The following is a 6,734-nucleotide window of genomic DNA, read 5'->3' as shown; positions in this document are numbered from 1 at the left end:
TAAGTAAAAAATATGTTTTGCTTTATTCTAGAAATTTTATATTTTTAGCTCTTACATTTAGGTCTATGATCCATTTCAGGTTAATTGTTGTGTTTGATATGAGGTGTCTAAAGACTAGTTTTTGTGTTTGGTGTGAAGTGTCTACATTCTTTTTTTTTTTTTTTGCATGTGGATACTCAATGTCTCAGCACCATTTGTTCAAAAGACTATCCTTTCCCCCATTTAATTACGTTGGTAGCTTTGATGAAAAATCAACTTACCATAAATGCAAGAACTTATTGGTGAACTCTCAATTCTGCTTCATTTATTTATATGACCTAATAGTCTTTTTGTGTATACATTTAGGGGGTACAAGTGCAGCTTTGCTACATGGACATATTGCATAGTGGTACACTAGATTTTTAGTGTAACCATCACTTGTATAGTGTTATACCTATTAAGTAATTTCTCATCCCTCACCCTCTCCCATTCTTCCACCCTTCCGAGTTTCCATTGGTTATTATTCCACATTCTGTGTTCTTGTGCACACATTATTTAGTTCCCACTTATAAGTGAGAACATGTGGTATTTGACTTTCTGTTTCTGAGTTGTTTAACTTAAGATATTGGTCTCTGTTTCCATCCATGCTATTGTAAGAGACATGATATCCTTCTTTCATATGGCTGAATGATATTCCACTGTGCACGTGTGTGCATGTGTATTACATTTTTTCTTTTAAAAAATTATTTTATTTCAATAGCTTTGGGTGGTACAACTAGTTTTGGTCTGGGCTTTAAATGTACCCACCACACTCACCTGTGTACACTGTACCCAAGAGGTGATTTTTTGAGACTCCACCTCTTCCCCCCTCCTTCTTCTGAGTCTCCAGTATTCATTATACCATTCTCTATGTCTTTGCATATCTTTAGTTTAGCTCCCACTTACAAGTGAAAACATGTGGTGTTTGATATTCTATTCCAGAGGTAGTTCACTTAGAATGATGTACTCCAGTTCCATCCAAGATGCTGCAAAAGACATAATACCTTTTGATAGCTGAATAGTATCTCATGGTGTATATATACACCACATTTTCATTATCCACTGATTGGTTGGTGGGCATTTGGGTTGATTCTACATCTTTGCAATTGTGAATTGTGCTGCAATGAGCATGCAGGTGCAAGTGTTTTTTTAAAATATAATAACCTATGTTCCTTTGGGTAGATACCTAGTAGTGGGACTGCTGGATCAAATATAGATCTACTTTTAGTTCTCTGAGAAATCTCCATACCACTTTGTACTCATTTACATTCCCACCAACAGTGTATAAGTGTTCCCTTTTCTCTGCATCCATGCCAGCAATTATTATTATTTTTTATTTTTTAATAATGGCCATTCTGACTGGCGTAAGGTGGTATCTCATTGTGATTTTAATTTGCGTTTCCCTGATGATGAGTGATGTTGACCATTTTTCATATGTTAGTTGGCTATTTGTATATCTTTTTTGAGAGATGTCTGTTGATGTCGCTTGCCTACTTTTTAATGGGGTTATTTGCTTTTTTCTTGATGATTTGTTTGAATTCTTTGTAGATTCTGGATATTAGTCCTTTGCTAGATGTATAGATAGTTTGTAAATATCTTCTCCCATTCTGTAGGTTGCTTGTTTGCTCTGTTGATTATTTCTTTTGCTGTGCAGAAGCTTATTAGTTTAATTAAGTCCCAATTGTTTATTTTTGTTTTAGTTGCATTTGCTTTTGGAGTTTTAGCCATAAATTCTTTGCTTAGGCCAATGTTCATAAGAGTTTTTCCTAGGTTTTCTTTTAGGATTTTTATGGTTTGGGGTCTGACATTTAAGTCTTTAATCCATCTTAATTTTTGTATATGAGGAGAGATAGGAATTGAGTTTCATTTTTCTGTATGTAGCTATCTAATTTTCTCAGCACCATTTGTTGAATAGGGTATCCTTTCCCCAGTGTAAATTTTTGTCTGCTTTATTAAAGATCAGTTAGTTGTAGGTAGATATTTGGGTTTCTTTCTCGATTCTCTATTCTGTTCCATTGGTCCGTGTGTCTGCTCTTATACTGGTACCATGTGGTTTTGAGTACTATAGCCTTATAGTATAGCTTGAAGTCAGCTTTGTTATTTTTGCTTGGGATTGCTTTGGCTATTCTGGTTCTGTTTTGTTCCACATGAATTTTGGGATTGTTTTGCCTAATTGGGTAAAAAATGACATTGGTAGTTTGATAGGGAATGCATTGAATCTGTAGGTTTCTTTGGGTAATATTCATTTCAACAATGTTGATTCTTCCGACCCATGAGCATGGGTTTCATGAATGTTTCTCCATTTGTTTGTGTCCTGTACAATTTATTTCATCAGGGTTTTGTAGTTCTTCTTGTAGAGCTCTTTCACCTCCTTGGTTAAATATATTCCAAGGCATTTTAGCTTTTTGGCTGCTGTTGTAAATGGAATTGAGTTCTTGATTTAATTTTCAGCTTGGTCACTATTAGCAGTGCTACTGATTTGTGTGTGTTGATTTTGTATTCTGAAACTTTAACATATTCATTTATCAAGTCCAAGAGTCCTTTTAAGGGAGGAGTCCTTAGATATAAGATCATATTGTTGGCATACAGAGGTAGTTTGATTTCTTCTTTTCTAACTTGAATACACTTTTTTTTTTCACCTGATTGCTCTGGATAGGACTTTCAGTACTATGTTGAGTAGTCATGGCAAAAGTGGGCATCCTTGCCTTGTACTAGTTTTGAGGGGCAATGCGTTTAATTTTTCTCCATCCAGGATGACATTGGCTTTGGGTTTGTGGTACATGGATTTTATTATTTTGAGGAATGTTCCCTCTATTCCTATTTTGCTGAGGGTTTTTAATCATGAAGGATGCTGAATTTCATCAGATACTTTTTCTGCATCTGTTGAAATGATCATATGACTTTTGTTTTTAGTTTTGTTTATGTAGTGGATCATGTTTATTGACTTCATATGTTGAACTACCCTTGCATTCCTGGGATAAAACCCACTTAATCATGGTGTATTATTATTATTATTTATGTACTATTGTGTTCGGTCTGCTAATATTTTATTGAGGATTTTCACATTTATGTTCCTAAGGGATATTGTTTCATAGTTCTGTTTTTTTGTTATGTCTTTTCCTAGCTTTGGTATAAGAGTAATACTAGCTTCATAGAATATGTTAAACAGGATCCCCTCCTCTTCAATCTTGTGGAATAGCTTTAATAAAATTGGCTTCTTTTAAGCTCTGATAGAATTCAGCTGTGAGTCCATCAGGTCCTGGACTTTTTTTGGTTGGGAGACTTATCACTGTTTCAATTTAATTAATCATTATTGGCCTGTTCAGGATTTCTATTTCTTCCTGATTCAAGGTTGGAGGGTTGTATGTTTTTAATAATTTATCCATTTCCTCTGGATTGTCTGGTTTGCATAAAGGTGTTCATAATAGTCTCAGATGATCTTTTGAATTTCCATCATATCAGTTGTAATGTTGCCATTTTAATTTCTGATTGAGCTAATTTAAATCTTCTCTCTTCATTTCTTAATTAAACTAGCTAGCAGTCTGTCAATTTTATCTTTTGTTTAATTGATCCTTTGTATTGTTTTTTAAAATTTCAGTTTTATTTAGTTCTTTGATCTTCATTTTTTCTTTTCTTCTGCTAGCTTTGAGTTTTGTTTCTATTTTTCTAGTTCCTTGAGATGTGATGCTAGGTTGTTGATATGTGATCTTTCAGTCTGAGTAATGTAGGCCTTAAGTGCTATAAATTTTCCTCTAAGCACAGCTTTAGGTGTATCCCAGAGATTTTGATAACTTTGTTTCATTATTGTTATTCATTTTGAGGAATTTAAATTCCCATCTTGATTTCATTTTTGACCCGAGTCATTCAGGAGCAGATTGTTTAACTTCCATGTTTTTGTTTGGTTTCACAAGTTCTTCTTGGAGTTAATTTCTAGTTTTATTCCACTGTGTTCTGAGAAGGTGCTTAATATTATTTTGATTTTTTTGGATTTGTTGAGACTTGATTTGTGGCCTGGCATATGGTCTATTTGTAGAAGGTTCCATGTGCTAATGAGAAAAATTTATATTCTATAGTGTTGAGATGGAATCTTCTATAGATGTCTGTTAGTTTCATTTGTTCTAGAGTCTGATTTAATTCCAGTGTTTCTTTGTTGACTTTCTTCCTTGAGATATGTCTGTTGCTGTCAGTGGAGTGTTGAAGTCTCTCACTATTATTGTATTTCTATCTATTTCTTTTATATGTCTAGTAGAATTTGTTTTATAAAGTTGGGGGCTCTAGTGTTAGGTGCATATATATTTAGAATGGTTATATCTTCTTGTTGAATTGATCCCTTTAACATTATATAATAACATTCTTTGTCCTTTTTTTTTTTTTTAGCTCTTGTTAATTTAAAGTATGTTTTAGCTGATATGAGAGTGGCTACTCCTGTGGATTTTTGGTTTCCATTTGTGTGGAATATTTTTCCCCACTTCTTTACCTTGAGTCCATAGGAGTCTTTGTGAGTTAAGTGTATCTCTTGAAGGCAGCAGCAATTTGGGTTGTGTTTTTTTTTTTTTTTTGAGTTGTAGCCTCACTTGGTCACCCAGACTGGAGTGACTACTCCTGGCCACTGCAACCTCGAACTGCTGGGTTCTGGTGATCCTTCTGCCTCAGCCTTCCAAGTAGCTGGAACTACAGGCATGCACTACCACACCTGGCTAATTTTTTGATTTATTGTAGAGATGAAGTCTCTCCAAGTTGCCCAGGCAGGTATTGAACCCACGGGCTCAGGCAATCCACTCACCTTGGCCTCCCAAAGTGCTGGGATTACAGGCTGAGCCACCAAGCCTGGCATGGGTTGTGTTTTTTTTCATCCATTCTTCCAGTCTATATCTTTTTAGTAGGGTATTGAGGCCATTTACATTCAGAGTTAATGATATGTAAAATATTCCATCCATCATACTGGTTATTATGTTTTATTTATTTATCTATTTATTTATTTTCTCTATTGTGTTGGAGTTTGCCCTTGGGGTCTGTCTTCCCACAAGGCCAACCAGAAGCAGCTACACTGCTTGCAAGGGTTACATTCCTGGGAAATGGTGGCCAGCACTGCTTGAGTTTTTCTTTTTTTCCTGTACTACTTCATATGGGCTGTGGCAGGGCATGGCTGTGGGTAAGGCAGTTTCTGGTGAGGGACTGGAGTCCTACAACAAGAGTACAGAACTCCTGAATTCCTCACCTTTTCTACTGCATCTGGAGGCTACTGGTGGACTGTGGGGGTGCAAGTGAGAGTCTGGCCAGTTCTAACCCAGGTCAATGGATTTTTCTCTTCTTTGCATTCTGTGGTTATTATCGCTTCTCTGAAGAGTTGTGGAGCATACAGCTGGTCTTTCTGTGGGCTGAAGAAGCTCTATCTACATTTACTCCACAAGAGAAACTCACTCTAGCTGCCTCACATTGGCCATCTTAATCCTCTTCATGCTTTCTTTATCCAGTTATATGTTGATGGACACTTATGTTGAGTCCATATCTTGCTATTGGACCACACAGTCTTGATTCTTTTTTTTCTTTTTTTTTTTTTGAGTTGGAGTCTCACTCTGTCACCCAGACTGGAGTGCAGTGGCCACTCCCAGCCACCGCAGCCTCGACCTGCTGGGCTCCGGCGATCCTTCTGCCTCAGCCTTCTAAGTAGCCAGAATTACAGGCGCACACTACCATGCCCAGCTGATTTTTTTTATTTTATTGTAGAGATGAGGTATCGCTGCCAGGTGGGTCTTGAACCCGCAGGCTCAGGCAATCCACTCACCTCAGCCTCCCAAAGGCGTGGGATTACAGGCTGAGCCACGAAGCCCAGCTAGTCTTGATTCTTGTATCTTTATAGTACATTTAAAAAATTAGATAGTACACTTTGTTCTTCTTTTAAAAATATTAGAATAACACTGCCATTGTCTACAAAGAAAGCCTGCATGTGTTTTGATAGGTATAGGGTTGACTTTATAGGTTAATTTGAAGAGAATTGCAGTTGTGACAATATGGAGCCTGAAAATCCATGAACATGGACTATCTATTCATTTATGCAGATCTTATTTAATTTCTATCAGTAATGTTTTATAGTTTTCAGTGTATAAGACTTGTACTTTTAACATTTATATCTAGGTATTTTTTCTTTTTGATGCTATTGTAAATAGAATTGTTTTCATTATTTTTCAATTGTTTGCTGCCAGAATATAGAAATATAATTGATTTTTGTATATTTATCTTGTGTCTTGTGACATTTCAAAACTCATTTATTCAAGGGGAGAGGAGAGAGAGAAAGAGCAAGATGGAGACAGAGAGACATAGAGAGAAAGAATCAGAATCAGAATCAATGTGTGTGTTCACTGGCATTTTTTACCTACAGGATCTGTTAATAAAGGCAGTTTTACTTTTTATGCCCAATCTTGCTGTCTTTAATTTCCTTTCTTTATATATTGATACTGGTTAGATACTCCATGTTGACTAGAAGTAGTAAATATTACATCCTTGCTTTGTTCCAGGTCTTAAAAAGAAAGTATTCATTCTCGTAACATTAAGTATGATGACGTTAACTGTTGGTTCTTTATAGATGCCCTTTATCAGGCTGAAGATGTTCTTTTTTTTTTTTTTTTTTGTCTTTTGGTTTTTATTTCTCTGCAATTCAACTAGATGTGGAAAGGAATAAGGACAATATGGAACCTAAAGAACTTCAGCAAGAACAC

Source organism: Carlito syrichta, unplaced genomic scaffold (genome assembly GCF_000164805.1).
Source record: "Carlito syrichta isolate Samal-C Ts95f unplaced genomic scaffold, Tarsius_syrichta-2.0.1 Scaffold312300, whole genome shotgun sequence".
Lineage (NCBI taxonomy): Eukaryota > Metazoa > Chordata > Mammalia > Primates > Tarsiidae > Carlito > Carlito syrichta.
Note: the sequence above shows the minus strand (reverse complement) of the source record.